This window comes from Miscanthus floridulus, chromosome 17 (assembly GCF_019320115.1).
Source record: "Miscanthus floridulus cultivar M001 chromosome 17, ASM1932011v1, whole genome shotgun sequence".
Lineage (NCBI taxonomy): Eukaryota > Viridiplantae > Streptophyta > Magnoliopsida > Poales > Poaceae > Miscanthus > Miscanthus floridulus.
The window spans coordinates 51092083-51111439 of NC_089596.1; the positions used below are offsets into that span (position 1 = coordinate 51092083).

Sequence of the window (19357 nt, forward strand, 5' to 3'; positions counted from 1 at the left end):
CGTTTACACTTGTTTCTAGCAGCATAGCGACGTGTTTAGCACTATTATTCAACCTTGCATTGCTGTTTGATTGTGCTAACCCTTGAAATTGAGTGCAGCCTTCCCAGAACTCCACAAATTTTCTACAGCGATCAAGCTCTGTGTCCTCTGGCAATCGCTCCATTCAATCTTTGGAAGGTTGTACCGCTGGTTGCAAGTCACCCCTGCGAGCTTGGTAAGAACGGGTAAGAGTTTGATAACAGCTTTAGTTTGAGTGCCTTGATCAGCACCACATCCTATAAGCTTTAGGGCACATACTTGTTTTCGTGTTCGTTGTTTTTCCACTAACAATGACAGGGGAGCCAGCTGATCAGGACGCCATGCCTCAGTCCCCACGCACTAAAGGCATCATTCACCACTTCAATCGCAAGATGAACGAGCACGTGGAGGGCTTGGCAGAGGAGATTAGGATCGCCAACGAGCAAGTGGGTCAATTTCAGGACGCTCAAATGGCCACAAATGCTATGCTCGCGGAGATGCAGCAAGCACAATCTGCCACTCCCACTAGCCTTGCCACGCTCACTACACGCCTTGATGAGTTGGTACAACAACTTGCCGATCAACGTGCAGAATTTGATTATGGTGGCGATACCGAGATCGACGACCAGGACCGCCATGGAGGGCGCCACCGCAACCGTCGTGGTGAGCGCGTGGTACGTAATCGAAATGGCTCATTTACTAAGATTAAGTTCACGATTCCTTCATTTAATGGCAAATATGATCCGGGTGCGTATCTGGATTGGGAACTTGCGGTAGATAAGAAATTTCATTGTCATGATGTTCCTGCACAATATCAAGTTAGGGCTGCTACTAGTGAGTTTATAGATTTTGCATCCATTTGGTGGCGTGAGCATCGCAGCAAACACCCTAATAACATTCCCACAACTTGGGAGCAATTAAAAACTATCATGCGACAGCGATTTGTTCCTTCCTATTATGCACGAGACTTGCTTAATAAAATGCAGCGTTTTCAGCAAGGAACCAAATCTGTAGAAGAGTATTATCAGGAGTTGCAAACTGGCATGATTCGTTGTGGTTTAGTTGAGACTAATGATGCTGCGATGGCACGATTTCGTGGTGGTTTGAACCGTGAAATTCAGGATATTCTTGATTATAAGCACTATGATGATATTACTACTTTGTTTGCATTTGCTTGCAAAGCTGAACATGAAGTGCAGGGACGATGAGCAAGGACCCATTCTAACTCTTTTGCAGGTCGCACTACTTTGACCCATTCAGCCCCTATGGCGCCCTCTCCACCTAGCAGTATGTCACGTGACAAGGCAGCAGCTCCACCTCCAGCGCCCCCTTCAGCTAATAAGAGCGCCTCCTCTTCCACTAGCCGCACAAAGGACATTCAATGCCATCGTTGCAAAGGTTATGGGCATGTGATACGGGACTGCCCCAACAAGCATACGTTGATTATACGTGATGATGGTGAGTATTCTTCTGCTAGTGATTCCGATGAACCTATATATGCTATGCTTGCTGCTGACGTTTCAGGACATGCGGAAGAACACGTGGCTGCCACTGACGCCGACAAGTATGAGAGTCTTGTTGTGCAGTGAGTCCTCAATACACAGGTTGCACAGCCTGAGTAGAACCAGCGCCACACTTTGTTCCACACCAAAGGCGTTGTGCAAGAACGATCCATTCGCATCATCATTGACGGCGGTAGTTGCAACAATTTGGCAAGTTCAGATCTGGTGGAGAAGTTGTCTCTCCAAACGCGTCCACATCCACATCCCTACCACATTCAATGGCTCAACCAGGGTGGCAAACTCAAGGTAACACGCTCGGTATGTGTTCACTTCTCCATGGGTTCTTATTTTGATTATACTGATTGCGATGTTGTTCCTATGGAGGCATGTTCGTTGTTGCTTGGTAGGCCGTGGCAATATGATACTGATTGTTTACATCATGGTCGCACAAATCATTATTCATTACTGTTTAAGGGCAAGAAAATTATTCTTCATCCAATGACCCCTGAACAGATTATGAAAGATGACATTGCTAGGGCTACTAAAGCATTAAAACAATGCCAACAACAACTAGCCGCGTCTAACGAGATTAAGCTACATGATCCTATTTTACTTGCTATGCATGCTGATTTTGATGAACTACATGTTGATAATATGCCTTGCTATGCGCTTGTATGTTCTCATGTGCTGGTTTCACTCGATGATGCACCATCTTTGGATATACCCCCTGCTGTTACCAAGCTTTTGCAGGACTTTGCCAATGTGTTTCCGAAGGAATTACCACCAGGTCTTCCTCCCATTCATGGCATTGAGCACCAGATCGACCTCATCCCAGGCGCCCAGCTTCCCAACCGCGCCCCGTACCGTACCAATCCCGATGAGACAAAGGAGATTCAGTGCCAAGTCCAAGCGCTACTTGATAAGGGCTACATTCGTGAGTCTCTTAGCCCTTGCTCTATTCCTGTACTACTTGTCCCAAAGAAAGATGGTACATGGCGCATGTGTGTAGATTGTCGAGCGATTAACAATATCACAATTCGTTATCGTTATCCTATACCTCGCCTTGATGATATGCTTGACGAGCTTAGCGGTGCTGTTATATTCTCCAAGGTAGATTTGCGTAGCAGGTACCATCAGATTAGAATGAAAATTGGGGATGAATGGAAAACGGCTTTTAAAACAAAATTTGGCTTATATGAATGGTTAGTTATGCCGTTTGGATTGACTAATGCTCCCAGCACATTTATGCGCTTAATGAATGAAGTTTTGAGGCCTTTCATAGGATTGTTTGTGGTTGTTTATTTTGATGATATTCTAATTTACAGCAAGTCTATGAAAGAGCATTTGGAACATTTGCATGCTATTTTTGATGCTTTGCGTGCTGCCCGCTTGTTTGGTAACTTGGACAAGTGTGACTTCTACACACAACGTGTTTCGTTTCTTGGCTATGTTGTTACTCCGTAGGGCATTGAAGTGGACAGCAGCAAGATTGACGCCATCCAGAGCTGGCCCACGCCGACGACGGTTACACAGATTCAGAGTTTTCTTGGGCTTGCAGGTTTCTACCGATGGTTCGTGCGTGACTTCAGCTCCATTGCCGCCCCGTTGCATGAGCTCACCAAGAAGGGCGTTCCTTTCTCCTGGGGTGCGGCACAGGATGAGGCATTCACCATTCTAAAAGATAAGTTGACACATGCCTCCTTACTACAGCTACCTGATTTCAATAAGATGTTTGAACTTGAATGCGATGCTAGTGGTATTGGCTTAGGCGGTGTTTTGCTGCAAGAGGGCAAGCCAGTTGCTTACTTTAGCGAAAAATTAAGCGGTGCTAGTCTGAATTATTCAACTTATGATAAGGAGCTTTTCGCTTTGGTTCGCACACTTCAAACATGGCAGCACTATCTTTGGCCTCGCGAGTTTATAATTCATTCTGATCATGAGGCATTAAAACATATTCATAGCCAAACTAATCTGAACCGGCATGCTAAGTGGGTCGAATTCATAGAGTCTTTTCCTTACATCATCAAACACAAGAACGGGAAAGACAACATTATTGCTGATGCTTTGTCGCGTAGATACACCATGCTGTCCCAGTTAGACTTTAAAATTTTTGGTTTACAAACTATGAAAGAACAATACACCGATGATCCAGGCTTTAAGGACATCATGATGCATTGCAAGGATGGTAAACCATGGGGTAAATTCCATGTAACCGATGGGTTCTTGTTCTGCGCTAACAAGCTATGTATTCCCGCAAGCTCGGTTCATCTTTTGCTGTTGCAGGAAGCGCATGGTGGCGGCTTCATGGGACACTTTGGCGTTTCCAAGACACAGGAGATTTTGGCTGCACACTTCTTTTGGCCCTAGATGCGCCGCGACGTGGAGCGTTTTGTTGCACGCTGCACCACGTGCCAGAAAGCTAAGTCACACCTGAACAACCACGGTTTGTATATGTCGTTACCTGTCCCTACTTCTCCTTGGCTAGATATTTCTATGGATTTTGTTTTGGGCTTACCTCGAACTAAGAAGGGGAGGGATAGTATCTTTGTGGTTGTTGATCGATTCTCTAAAATGGCTCACTTCATACCATGTCATAAAACTGATGATGCTAGCAGCGTTGATGAGTTGTTCTTTCACGAGATTATTCATTTACATGGTGTTCCAACTACAATAGTCTCAGATCGTGATGCTAAGTTCCTAAGTCATTTTTGGAGATCTCTTTGGAATAAACTAGGAACTAAATTGCTTTTCAGCACCACTTGTCACCCACAAACAGATGGGCAAACTGAGGTTGTGAACAGAACCTTATCTACCATGCTTAGGGCTGTGTTAGACAAGAATCTGAAACTTTGGGAGGATTGTTTGCCCCATGTCGAGTTTGCTTACAATCGTGCTACACATTCCTCCACGAAAATGTGCCCTTTTCAGGTTGTCTATGGTTACATTCCACGGGCGCCAATTGACTTGCTGTCCTTTGATCCTTTGGACGCCCCACATGTAGATGCTGTTGCACGTGTTAAACAAATGTTGGACATCCATGAGCAAACACAGCAGAACATTGCGCACACAAATGCTAAAAATCAGGCTGTTGGTAGTAAAGGACGTAAACTTGTTACTTTTGAAACTGGTGACTTGGTTTGGTTGCATTTGCGCAAGGATCGCTTTCCTAGTTTGCGCAGATCTAAGCTGATGCCCCGTGCTACTGGTCCCTTCAAGGTGTTAACAAAAATTAATGATAATGCTTATATACTTGACCTGCCGGCAGAATATGGTGTTTTCTCTAGTTTTAATGTTGCAGAATTGAAACCATATGCGGGCGAGGCTGAGGAGCTGCCGTCGAGGACGACTTCGATTCAAGAAGGGGAGGATGATGAGGACATCAACCCCGACACGGGAATGGCTACTCCAACTGAACCAGCACAGGCGCCACCAGGACCACTCACTCGAGCTCGTGCACGTGAATTAAACTTCGTGATCATTTTGAAGAATGAAGGACCAGAAGTTTCCTAAGTGCATGCGCCATCTATGCTCATGATGAACCTACCCAGAATAATGTCTAGGTGCTGCGCCACCTATGTGTTTTTAGTTTTGTCAAGAAATAACCAGGAAGGTGCTGTGCCACCTAAATCAGGAAAGGGGATCAAGGAGATGGTGTGTGGCTATTTGGGCGCCTATTCCCTGCCTTGTGGGTAGGCTAGGCGTCCTCCTTCCTCCCTCCTCCCCCTATTTAGCCAGGGGCTGCGCCCCCCTCTTTGGCTTGGGTTTTGTTTTGCTTAAGTTAGCCATTGCTACTTCCGAAGCTTCGTCTTCGTGTAATTCAGAACCCCACCTTCGAGTAATAATCAGGGTTGCCCGCCTCATATTCTTGCTTGTTCTTCGATTGCCTGCAGGAATTGATCTTCGTGATCAGGTTGATCTTGCACCAGCAAGGTCAATAACCATCGGGAGTTGGTTCAGCGATTGCTAAGGCGCCACGGACTTGTTCGTCATAGTCGGATCGTGAGGGTCTACACCCACCAAATAGTAGTTATCCTCCACTCACCGAAAGATCAGGCACTCCAGCTCTATCAGTGGTAATATTGATGCAAGATGGGTCCACGGTTTGCGCCGAACGTACCATAGGCTCGAAAATCATTTTGGACGCACCCGATGGAACTCCTAGGTGCGTGGGTCATGTGGAATCTTGTTTTGGTCCGTTTGGAGACGGTGTTAGCGTCGGTGCAAGATAGGTACACGGTTTGAACTAAATGTACCATAGGGTCAAAAATCGATTTGGATGCTCCCGATGGTACCCCTAGGTTACGTGGGTCATGTCAAATCTTGTTTCTACCCATTTGGAGACAGTGTTAGCGTCAGTGCAAGATAGGTGCACAGTTTACGCTAACCGTACCATTGGCTCAGGAATCGTTTTTCACACACCCGATGGTACTGCTAGGTGACGAGGCTCAACTGAAAGCTCGTTTCAGTCCATTTGGAGATAGTGGTAACATTGACGCAAAATGGGTGCACGGTTTGCGCCGAACGTTCATATGATCGGAAATCATTTTGGACGCACTCGATCGAACTCCTAGGTGACGTGGGTCGTGTGGAATCTTGTTTTGGTCCGTTTGGAGACGGTGTTAGCGTCGGTGCAAGATAGGTGCACGGTTTGCACCAAATGTACCATAGGGTCAAAAATCATTTTGGACGCACCCGATGGTACTCCTAGGTGAAGAGGCTTAAGTGGAAGATCGTTTCAGTCCGTTTAGAGATAGTGGTAATATTGACGCAAGATGGTGCACGGTTTGCGCCGAACATACCATAGGCTCGAAAATCATTTTGGACGCACCCGATGGAACTCCTAGGTGACGTGGGTCATGTGGAATCTTGTGTTGGTCCGTTTGGAGACCGTGGTAGTGTTGGTGCAAGATAGGTGCACGGTTTGAACCAAATGTACCATAGGGTCAAAAATCATTTTGGAAGCTCCCGATGGTACTCCTAGGTTACGTGGGTCATGTCGAATCTTGTTTCTGTCCATTTGGAGGCAGTGTTAGTGTCAGTGCAAGATAGGTGCACAATTTGCGCTAACCATACCATAGGCCCAGGAATCATTTTGGACACACCCGATGGTACTGCTAGGTGACGAGGCTCAACTGAAAGCTCATTTCGGTCCGTTTGGAGATAGTGGTAATATTGACGCAAGATGGGTGCACGATTTGCGCCGAACGTACCATAGGCTCGGAAATAATTTTGGACGCACCCGATGGAACTCCTAGGTGACGTGGGTCATGTGGAATCTTGTTTTTGTCCATTTGGAGACGGTGTTAGCATCGGTGTAAGATAGGTGAATGGTTTGCACCAAATGTACCAAAGGGCCAGAAATTATTTTGGACGCACCCGATGGTACTCCTAGGTGAAGAGGATCAAGTGGAAGATCGTTTCAGTCCATTTAGAGATAGTGGTAATATTGATGCAAGATGGGTGCACGGTTTGCGCCGAACGTACCGTAGGCTTAGAAATCATATTGGACGCGCCCGATGGACTCCTAGGTGACGTGGGTCATGTGGAATCTTGTTTTGGTCTGTTTAGAGACCGTGGTAGTGTTGGTGCAAGATAGGTGCACAGTTTGAACCAAATGTACCATAGGGTCAAAAATCATTTTGGAAGCTCCCGATGGTACTCCTAGGTTACGTGGGTCATGTCGAATCTTGTTTCTGTCCATTTGGAGATAGTGTTAGTGTTAGTGCAAGATAGGTGCACAATTTGCGCTAACCGTACCATAGGCCCAGGAATTATTTTGGACACACCCGATGGTACTGCTAGGTGACGAGACTCAATGTGGCAGAACCTCCTAAGAAATCGGGCCCACGTGCACCTATCATTGTCTTATCAGACCTCGGATAGCGTTCACGAGTTCCCAACAACTCAACAGGTCTGTCGGGTGTCCTCGGGAAACCCGAATCATCCACGATTCTCTTTTCAAATAGGATCCCAATCACAGACATTGCAGATTACAACAGTTTATTCAAATATATACCAGAGTAAAAGATAGCGGAAGTCTTAAGATAACATAGTTACAAACCAATTGTTTTCAAACTTACAATACCATAAGTGTCATACAACCATAGTAGCGGGATAATATTACATTAACTTTATTTATCATACAAACTAGTGCCTTGTCCAAAGGCCATTCATCACTCCTCATCATCATTGACTTCAAACACAGACATGCAGCAGGGACCAAAATAAGCCTGCGCATGCGACTCACCTGCAACAAGGGTTAACAAACTCTGAGTACAAAGGTACTCAACAAGACTAACCCAACGTAACGGGGTGTAAAACTTTAGAGATGCAGGGGTTTGGGACAAGGTAAGTATGTAGCAAAATTCAAAGTACTTTGCCAAAAGCTTACTATTCATATCCTATTTTTCAGTTTTACCCCTAAGTCCTTTTAGTTCATTATCTCAAACTAAATGTACATTTCCCATATTCCATTCCTTCTCATTTCATTCTTTTCTCATGTTTTAGTAATTCACCAGTCCTGCATTGCTTCTGTAATGAATCGAGTCTCCATATCCGCGGAACACCGGCAATTCGAATTGATTCAAGTCCCAGCTGGGGATTCCTTATCACATGACATATGTAGAACTTAATCTTGCATATATCAACCTCGCTACCGGATCCTCATATACTAAGCCGTCTCCACGCCACCCGAGAGCACAGCACACCTCAAATCCGGCCACATTCTAGCCACGAGGGTACACGCTACTCCCGCCATCTCTCCACTCCCAGTGCGTGGGCATTCATCTTAGTATCGGATTAGCCAAAGTAGGCTTACCGGAGTATGTGACCAGTACTACAAAGTGTCTTGTTCAGAAGATCCACAATGAGTGGCCTTTAAGCGACATAGTCGGCAACATTACCCAAAATTCAAGATAAGTCACCTGACTAGTCTCTAGTTCAATCAACCTTCTTTCTTTCTTTGGCCAGTATGCCATCTTTGATTATATCAAAACTTTTATTTTGAAAGCCTATCATAAAGCATACTAAGCATTCTACGCCTTTGTAAATAAAATCATCTTCAAGGATGGTAAACAATTAACAAGGTAGGTAATGCATCAAGTAGGTAACATTTGAATTAATCAACTTAATGCAATAAGTAACATAAGTGATAAACTTTTCAAAGTAAACAAGGTAATGGTTTAATGCTTAAATCGGGGCTTGCCTTCGTTGACGATCTCAGGTTCCGAATCCGTACCACAATTATCGAATCCCGTGACAACCGGGGATTCTTCTAGAACTTGCTCAACTAGAATCGTTTCACTCTTGGGTTCTACACGAAACGATAACATATGCCTTAACATGATGATAATGTAAACATGATGCTTTCATGGTACATGAAATGTAAAAACACCCCGCAAATGATTTTATTTCACGGTACACTTGCAAGCCAACAAAACCAACTTGCAATCCTATCATCAAGAACCACACATGTGACTTGACCAAATGGATCTTGAAACCCTACTAGTCACAAAACATGACCAAAACAAGATCCAACACTAATCAAACACTTAGGGTTTGCCTTTATTTATTTTTGAATTAATTTGGAATTAAGCCCAAAAATGAATTTGTTCCAAATGACATGAAAATTTTATGTAAGCTTCCTCATGACAAATTAGTGTACCAAAACAAATTTCATAATTTTTGGAATTATACAGTGACCTACAAAAATCATGGAAATTGCATTTTTCAATTAATGGACTGAATATTTGAACATTAAAAATTTATTCAAATTTCAAGTTTCAAATTTTTAAATCATACTAGAACATGTACAGAAGCTACACACAAAATTTTAGAATTTTTGGAGCTATCATGAATTTCCTACTAATTCCCAAAATTTTAGCACTATTCACAAATTCAGAAAATAAAAATTTTCACTGTTCTTCTTCCTCACTCGCACTGATAGCCAGGCCCCACTGTCAGTGACTCAAAGAAATCACGGCGGCGCTGCCCTCACTGGCTGGCCTCAAAATGCGCCGACGGTGACGCTCCAGCGAGGCCGACCTCACCAAAATGATCTACACACTACTACGAACCCATCCCAGCCCTCAGATCGGAAGAAGGCGCACCGGAGAAGGCTCCACGTCGGCCATGGCGGCTCGAGCATGACGGCTCACGGCGTAACCCCGGCAATGGCGCATTAGAGTCTAAAACAAGGTAAGTATCGCACTCAGTAGCTCACCACGGTCACGCCGGTACGTTCGGTGAAGCCGAAGACAGTCTGGAACGGCCTAGCCATGTCGGGGCGATGATGGCGGAGCTCCGGCCAGTCTCGGGGAAGAAGGCGTTGCGCCGGGCGACTCCAGCCAACCCAAGTGACATAGGCAAGCCACAGAGAAGCGCAAGGCCGAGGCGATCGCGTAGGCGTAGCTAGGCACGATGGATGCTGCTCGACGGAGGCTACGGCGAGCGGCGGAGCAAGCTGGCGGCGGAGCAGAGCAGAAGGGGAAAAACGGGAATGACGACGGTGACGGCTGCTATTTATAGCCGGGAAGGGGTTGCCCGGCGTTGACAGCGCACGCCCGAGCTCGCCACAACACCGGCTGCGTGTCAACGTGCGAAGAAGCGGCGAAATCCGATCGGCGGCGACCTCCGCGTGGCGCCGACGGCAAGCAGAGAGGTGGATGTTGATTTTTGAAATAATTATAGAACTGCCATTGCGTCCATTTTTCAAATTACTCACAAATTTTCTAAAGAAGTTGAAAATCTCCAAATATGAAAGTTGTTCAATTTTTCAAACTCTACAACTTTGCTTCTAGAAATATTTTCAAATTCTACCTCCATTTTGAAATTTGAATTTGGGGTGCATTTGAGCATTTGAATCATTTCAAAATTACTCCAAATTTTATATGTAAACTTGAAAAACTTTGAATACCAAAGTTGACCCACATAAAATAACCTCCAACTTTGCTTTTTGCCTCAACCCCAAATTCCATATGGATTTTGAATTAGTCAAAAGGGGCAAAAAGGACTTTTATAATTTGAATATGAATTCAAGTTTGATTTGTCTTTCTTTTACTTAAATTTTGATTTTTGACCAGTAACATGGCCCATTAGGGTTATTTAAGTCAAATGACACATGACCTCACATGATCACATGAAATTTGACCCTTGTGGTCATGATCTTTATTTAGGGTTTTGAAACACATCACATGAAATAACAACATTATGATATAAGGCTTATTTAGTGAATGCATTCAAAAATTTTCTACTTTATGAATGCTTTGCAATGCATATGATGACATGTCAAATTTTAGTGCTAGGTCAAAACACCAGAGGTGTTACAACCCTTCCCCCTTAAAGAAATCTCATCCCGAGATTTAAAACTTAAGGCTAAGTAATGGAAAAGGAAATGTGTCAAGCTAACACATTAGAACTTTATTCAAAAAGGCGAGTGAGGGGGTTTTCCATTCTGTTGACAAACGAGACAAGTTACAATATAGACAAGGTATTGCAACTAGATAGAAGCGAAGAAGTCAGAAAAATTCTCTTCTAAGTAATCCTCGGACTCCCAAGTAGCTTCATCTTCAGTGTGTTGATTCCATTGTACTTTGTAGAACTTGATCATACGTCTCCGAGTGACTCGATCTTTCTGATCTAAGACTCTAATGGGGTACTCGGCATAAGTCAAATCAGGTTCCAGTTCTACATCACCAAAGTCGATCTCTTGGTCAGGTACTTGAAGGCACTTCTTTAACTAAGATACATGGAAGATATCATGCACCGCTGACATGTGATCTGGTAGCTTGACGCGATAGGCAACTAGTCCACATCATTGTTGGATCTGAAAAGGACCGACATAACGGGGCGCCAACTTTCCCCGAATCCCAAAACGATGAACTCCTTTCATCGGTGATACCTTGAGGTAGACATAATCTCCCACTTTGAATTCTAGTGGTCGTCTCCTCTTATCAGCATAGCTTTTCTGTCGGGATTGAGCTACCTTCATATTGGCTTGTATGAGTTTAACTTTCTCTTCAGCTTCCTTGACCACATCCGGTCCAAAGAACCAACGTTCTCCAGCTTCTGACCAATTTAAAGGTGTTTGGCACCTACGGCCATATAGTGCCCCGAATGGTGCCATTTCAATGCTCTCTTGATGGCTATTGTTATACGAGAATTCAGCTAAGGGAAGGCATTCATCCCATTTAGCACCAAAAGAAAGAACACATGCTCTTAACATATCTTCAAGAATTTGATTTACCCTTTCAGTCTGTCCATCTGTTTGCGGATGATAAGCAGAACTATGGATAAGTTTAGTTCCCAAAGACTCATGTAGACTTTTCCAAAACTTGGATATGAACAATTACCCTCTATCAGAGACAATGGTCTTGGGTGCCCCATGCAGACTGAAGATTCTATCAAGATAAAGCTTTGCATACTGCTCCGCTCGATATTTATGTCTGACTAGTAAGAAATGAGCTATCTTGGTTAGACGATCAACAATAACCCATATTAAATTGTAGCCTACAGCTGTCCTGGGCAATCCCACGATGAAGTCCATACAAATATCTTCCCACTTCCAAGATGGAACTAGCAACGAATGTAATGGACCTGCAGTCTTCATATGAACCGCTTTGACTCTCTGACAAATATCACACTTGGCTACATATTGAGCTATTTCTATTTTCATTTTGCTCCACCAATATCTCTTTCTCAGGTCATGTGGAATCTTGTTTTTGTCCGTTTGGAGAAGGTTTTAGCGTCGGTGCAAGATAGGTGAACGGTTTGCACCAAATGTACCAAAGGGTCAGAAATTATTTTGGACGCACCCGATGGTACTCCTAGGTGAAGAGGCTCAAGTGGAAGATCGTTTCAGTCCATTTAGAGATAGTGGTAATATTGACGTAAGATGGGTGCACAGTTTGCGCTGAACGTACCATAGGCTCGAAAATCGTTTTGGACGCACCCGATGGAACTCCTAGGTGACGTGGGTCATGTGGAATCTTATTTTGGTCCGTTTGGAGATGGTGTTAGCGTCGGTGCAAGATAGCTGCACGGTTTGCACCAAATGTACCATAGGGTCAGAAATCATTTTGGATGCACCCGATGGTACTCCTAGGTGAAGAAACTCAAGTGGAAGATCGTTTCAGTCCGTTTAGAGATAGTGGTAATATTGACGCAAGATGGGTGCACGGTTTGCGCCGAACGTACCATAGGCTCGGAAATCGTTTTGGACGCACCCGATGGACTCCTAGGTGACGTGGGTCATGTGGAATCTTATTTTGGTCTGTTTGGAGACCGTGGTAGTGTTGGTGCAAGATAGGTGCACGATTTGAACCAAATGTACCATAGGGTCAAAAATCATTTTGGAAGCTCCCGATGGTACTCCAAGGTTACGTGGGTCATGTCGAATCTTGTTTCTGTCCATTTGGAGACAGTGTTAGTGTCAGTGCAAGATAGGTGCACAATTTGCGCTAACCGTACCATAGGCCCAGGAATCATTTTGGACACACCCGATGGTACTGCTAGGTGACGAGGCTCAACTGAAAGCTCATTTTGGTCCGTTTGGAGATAGTGGTAATATTGACGCAAGATGGGTGCACGGTTTGCGCCGAACATTTCATAGGATCAGAAATCATTTTGGACGCACTCGATTGAACTCCTAGGTGACGTGGGTCATGTGGAATCTTGTTTTTGTCCGTTTGGAGACGGTGTTAGCGTCGGTGCAAGATAGGTGAACGGTTTGCACCAAATGTTCCAAAGGGTCAGAAATTATTTTGGACGCACCCGATGGTACTCCTAGGTGAAGAGGCTCCAGTGGAAGCTCCTTTCTAGCCGTTTGGAGATAGTGCTAATCTTGACGCGAGATGGGTGCACGGTTGGCGCCGAACATACCATAGGCTTGGAAATCATTTTGGACGCACTCGATGGAACTCCTAGGTGATGTGGGTCGTGTGGAATCTTGTTTTGGTCTGTTTGGCGATGGTACTAGCATCAGTGCAAGATAGGTGTACGGTTTCAACCAAATGTACCATAGGGTCAGAAATCATTTTGGACGCAACCGATGGTACTCCTAGGTGAAGAGGCTCAAGTGGAAGCTCATTTCTGGCGTTTGGAAATAGTGCTAATCTTGATGCGAGGTGGGTGCACGATTGGCGCCGAACGTACCATAGGCTCAGAAATCATTTTGGACGCACTCGATGGAACTCCTAGGTGATGTGGGTCTTGTGGAATCTTGTTTTGGTCCGTTTGGAGATGGTACAAGCATTGGTGCAAGATAGGTGTACGGTTTCAACCAAATGTATCATAGGGTCAGAAATCATTTTGGACGCAACCGATGGTAGTCCTAGTTGAAGAGGCTCAAGTGGAAGCTCATTTCTGGTCGTTTGGAGATAGTGCTAATCATGACGCTCCCGATGACACTCCTAGGTTACGTGGGTCATGTCAAATCTTGTTTCGATCCATTTGGAGATAGTGTTAGCGTCGGTGCAAGATAGGTGCACGGTTTGCACCAAATGTACCATAGGGTGAGAAATCGTTTTGGAGGCAACCGATGGTACTCCTAGGTGAAGAGGCTCAAGTGGAAGCCCATTTCTGGCTGTTTGGAGATAGTGCTAATCTTGACGCGTGATGGGTGCATGGTTGGCGCCAAACGTACCATAGGCTCGGAAATCATTTTGGACACACTACATGGAACTCCTAGGTGACGTGGGTCTGGTGGAATCTTGTTTTAGTCCGTTTAGAGATGGTGTTAGCGTCGGTGCAAGATAGGTGCACGGTTTGCACCAATTGTACCATAGGGTCATAAATCATTTTGGAAGCTCCCGATGGTACTCCTAGGTTATGTGGGTCATGTTGAATCTTGTTTTGGTCCATTTGGAGACAGTGTTATTATCGGTGCAAGATAGGTGCACGGTTTATGCTAACCGTACCATAGGCTCAGGAATCATTTTGGACGCACCCAATGGTACTGCAAGGTGATGAGGCTCAACTGAAAGCTCGTTTCGGTCCGTTTGGAGATAGCGGTAATATTGATGCAAGATGGGTCCACGGTTTGCGTCGAACGTACCATAGGCTCAGAAATCATTTTGGACGCACCCGATGGAACTCCTAGGTGCGTGGGTCATGTGGAATCTTGTTTTGGTCCGTTTGGAGACGGTGTTAGCGTTGGTGCAAGATGGGTACACGGTTTGAACCAAATGTACCATAGGGTCAAAAATCAATTTGGATGCTCCCGATGGTAACCCTAGGTTACGTGGGTCATGTCGAATCTTGTTTCTACCCATTTGGAGATAGTGTTAGCGTCATTGCAAGATAGGTGCACAGTTTGCGCTAACCATTGGCTCAGGAATCGTTTTGGACACACCCGATGGTACTGCTGGGTGACGAGGCTCAACTAAAAGCTCGTTTCAGTCCATTTGGAGATAGTGGTAATATTGACGCAAGATGGGTGCACGGTTTGCGCCGAACGTTCCATTGGATCAGAAATCATTTTGGACGCACTCGATGGTACTCCTAGGTGACATGGGTCATGTGGAATCTTGTTTTGGTCTGTTTGAAGATAGTGTTAGCGTCGGTGCAAGATAGGTGCACGGTTTGCACCAAATGTACCATAGGGTCAGAAATCATTTTGGACGCACCCGATGGAACTCCTAGGTGACGTGGGTCATGTGGAATCTTGTTTTGGTCTGTTTGGAGACCGTGGTAGTGTTGGTGCAAGATAGGTGCACGGTTTGAACCAAATGTACCTTAGGTTCAAAATCATTTTGGAAGCTCCCGATGGTACTCCTAGGTTACGTGGGTCATGTCGAATCTTGTTTCTGTCCATTTGGAGACAGTGTTAGTGTCTGTGCAAGATAGGTGCACAATTTGCGCTAACTGTACCATAGGCCTAGAAATCATTTTGGACACACCCGATGGTACTGCTAGGTGACGAGGCTCAACTGAAAGCTCATTTCGGTCCGTTTGGAGATAGTGGCAATATTGACACAAGATGGGTGCACGGTTTGTGCCGAACGAACCATAGGCTCAGAAATAAGTTTGGACGCACCCGATGGAACTCCTAGGTGACGTGGGTCATGTGGAATCTTGTTTTTGTCCGTTTGGAGACGGTGTTAGCGTCGGTGCAAGATAGGTGAACGGTTTGCACCAAATGTACCAAAGGGTCACAAATTATTTTGGACGCACCCGATGGTACTCCTAGGTGAAGAGGCTCAAGTGGAAGATCGTTTCAGACCGTTTAGAGATAGTGGTAATATTGACGTAAGATGGGTGCACAGTTTGCGCTGAACGTACCATAGGCTCAAAAATCGTTTTGGACGCACCCGATGGAACTCCTAGGTGACGTGGGTCATGTGGAATCTTGTTTTGGTCCGTTTGGAGATGGTGTTAGCGTTGGTGCAAGATAGGTGCACGGTTTGCACCAAATGTACCATAGGGTCAGAAATCATTTTGGATGCACCCGATGGTACTCCTAGGTGAAGAGGCTCAAGTGGAAGATCGTTTCAGTCCTTTTAGAGATAGTGGTAAAATTGACGCAAGATGGGTGCACGGTTTGCGCCGAATGTACCATAGGCTCGGAAATCGTTTTGGACGCACCCGATGGACTCCTAGGTGACGTGGGTCATGTGGAATCTTGTTTTGGTCTGTTTGGAGACCGTGGTAGTGTTGGTGCAAGATAGGTGCACGGTTTGAACCAAACGCACCAAAGGGTCAAAAATCATTTTGGAAGCTCCCGATGGTACTCCTAGGTTACGTGGGTCATGTCAAATCTTGTTTCTGTCCATTTGGAGACAGTGTTAGTGTCAGTGCAAGATAGGTGCACAATTTGCGCTAACCATACCATAGGCCCAAAAATCATTTTGGACACACTCGATGGTACTGCTAGGTGACGAGGCTCAACTGAAAGCTCATTTCGGTCCGTTTGGAGATAGTGGTAATATTGACGCAAGACGGGTGCACGGTTTGCGCCGAACGTTTCATAGGATCAGAAATCATTTTGGACGCACTCGATCGAACTCCTAGGTGACGTGGGTCATGTGGAATCTTGTTTTTGTCCGTTTGGAGACGTTGTTAGCGTCGGTGCAAGATAGGTGAAAGGTTTGCACCAAATGTACCAAAGGGTCAGAAATTATTTTGGACGCACCCGATGGTACTCCTAGGTGAAGAGGCTCAAGTGAAAGCTCCTTTCTAGCCGTTTGGAGATAGTGCTAATCTTGACGCGAGATGGGTGCACGGTTGGCGCCGAATATACCATAGGCTCGGAAATCATTTTGGACGCACTCGATGGAACTCCTAGGTGATGTGGGTCGTGTGGAATCTTGTTTTGGTCTGTGTGGCGATGGTACTAGCATCAGTGCAAGATAGGTGTACTGTTTCAACCAAATGTACCATAGGGTCAGAAATCATTTTGGACGCATCCGATGGTACTACTAGGTGAAGAGGCTCAAGTGGAAGCTCATTTCTGGCGTTTGGAGATAGTGCTAATCTTGACGCGAGATGGGTGCACGGTTGGCGCCGAACGTACCATAGGCTTAGAAATCATTTTGGATGCACTCGATGGAACTCCTAGGTGATGTGGGTCTTGTGGAATCTTGTTTTGGTCCGTTTGGAGATGGTACAAGCATCGGTGCAAGATAGGTGTACAGTTCTACCAAATGTAACATAGGGTCAGAAATCGTTTTGGACGCAACCGATGGTACTCCTAGGTGAAGAGGCTCAAGTGGAAGCTCATTTCTGGTCGTTTGGAGATAGTGCTAATCATGACGCTCCCGATGATACTCCTAGGTTACGTGGGTCATGTCGAATCTTGTTTTGGTCCATTTGGAGACAGTGTTAGCGTCGGTGCAAGATAGGTGCATGGTTTGCACCAAATGTACCATAGGCTGAGAAATCATTTTGGAGGCAACCGATGGTACTCCTAGGTGAAGAGGCTCAAGTGGAAGCTCGTTTCTGGCCATTTGGAGACAGTGCTAATCTTGACGCGTGATGGGTGCATAGTTGGCGCCAAACGTACCATAGGCTCGGAAATCATTTTGGACACACTCCATGGAACTCCTAGGTGACGTGGGTCTGGTGGAATCTTGTTTTAGTCCGTTTAGAGATGGTGTTAGCGTCGGTGCAAGATAGGTGCATGGTTTCCACCAATTGTACCATAGGGTCATAAATCATTTTGGAAGCTCCCGATGGTACTCCTAGGTTATGTGGGTCATGTCGAATCTTGTTTCGGTCCATTTGGAGACAGTGTTATTATCGGTGCAAGATAGGTGCACGGTTTACGCTAACCGTACCATAGGCTCAGGAGTCATTTTGGACGCACCCAATGGTACCGCAAGGTGACGAGGCTCAACTGAAAGCTCATTTTGGTCCATTTGGAGATAGCGGTAATATTGATGCAAGATGGGTCCACGGTTTGCGCCGAACGTACCATAGGCTCAGAAATCATTTTGGACGCACCCGATGGAACTCCTAGGTGTGTGGGTCATGTGGAATCTTGTTTTGGTCCATTTGGAGACGGTGTTAGCGTCGGTGCAAGATAGGTACACGGTTTGAACCAAATGTACCGTAGGGTCAAAAATCGATTTGGATGCTCCCGATGGTACCCCTAGGTTACGTGGGTCATGTCGAATCTTGTTTCTACCCATTTGGAGATAGTGTTAGCGTCATTGCAAGATAGGTGCACAGTTTGCGCTAACCATTGGCTCAGGAATAGTTTTGGACACACCCGATGGTACTGCTTGGTCACGAGGCTCAACTGAAAGCTCGTTTCAGTCCATTTGGAGATAGTGGTAATATTGACGCAAGATGGGTGCACGGTTTGCGCCGAACGTTCCATAGGATCAGAAATCATTTTGGACACACTTGATGGTACTCCTAGGTGACGTCGGTCGTGTGGAATCTTGTTTTGGTCTGTTTGAAGACAGTGTTAGCGTTTGTGCAAGATAGGTGCACGGTTTGCACCAAATGTACCATAGGGTCAGAAATCATTTTGGACACACCCGATGGTACTCCTAGGTGAAGAGGCTCAAGTGGAAGATCATTTCAGTCCGTTTAGAGATAGTGGTAATATTGATGCAAGATGGGTGCACGGTTTGCGTCGAACGTACCATAGGCTCGAAAATCGTTTTGGACGCACCCGATGGAACTCCTCGGTGACGTGGGTCATGTGGAATCTTGTTTTGGTCTATTTGGAGACCGTGGTAGTGTTGGTGCAAGATAGGTGCATGGTTTGAACCAAATGTACCATAGGTTCAAAATCATTTTGGAAGCTCCAGATGGTACTCCTAGGTTACGTGGGTCATGTCGAATCTTGTTTCTGTCCATTTGGAGACAGTGTTAGTGTCAGTGCAAGATAGGTGCATAATTTGCGCTAACCGTACCATAGGCCCAGGAATCATTTTGGACACACCCGATGGTACTGCTAGGTGACAAGGCTCAACTAAAAGCTCATTTCGGTCCGTTTGGAGATAGTGGTAATATTGACGCAAGATGGGTGCATGGTTTGCGCCGAATGTACCATAGGCTCGAAAATAATTTTGGACGCACCCGATGGAACTCCTAGGTGACGTGGTTCATGTGGAATCTTGTTTTTGTCCGTTTGGAGACGGTGTTAGCGTCGGTGCAAGATCGGTGAACGGTTTGCACCAAATGTTCCAAAGGGTCAGAAATTATTTTGGACGCACCCGATGGTACTCCTAGGTGAAGAGGCTCAAGTGGAAGATCGTTTCAGTCTGTTTAGAGATAGTGGTAATATTGACGCAAGATGGGTGCATAGTTTGCGTTGAACGTACCATAGGCTCGGAAATCATTTTGGACGCACCCGATGGAACTCCTAGGTGACGTGGGTCATGTGGAAT

The 19357-nt window shown here is 45.4% G+C and overlaps 1 pseudogene; it reads left to right on the forward strand.

The window, feature by feature from the left end:
* Positions 1-329: 329 nt before the first annotated feature.
* Positions 330-19357, forward strand: part of LOC136515624 (uncharacterized) — a 112869-nt pseudogene continuing 93841 nt past the window's right edge.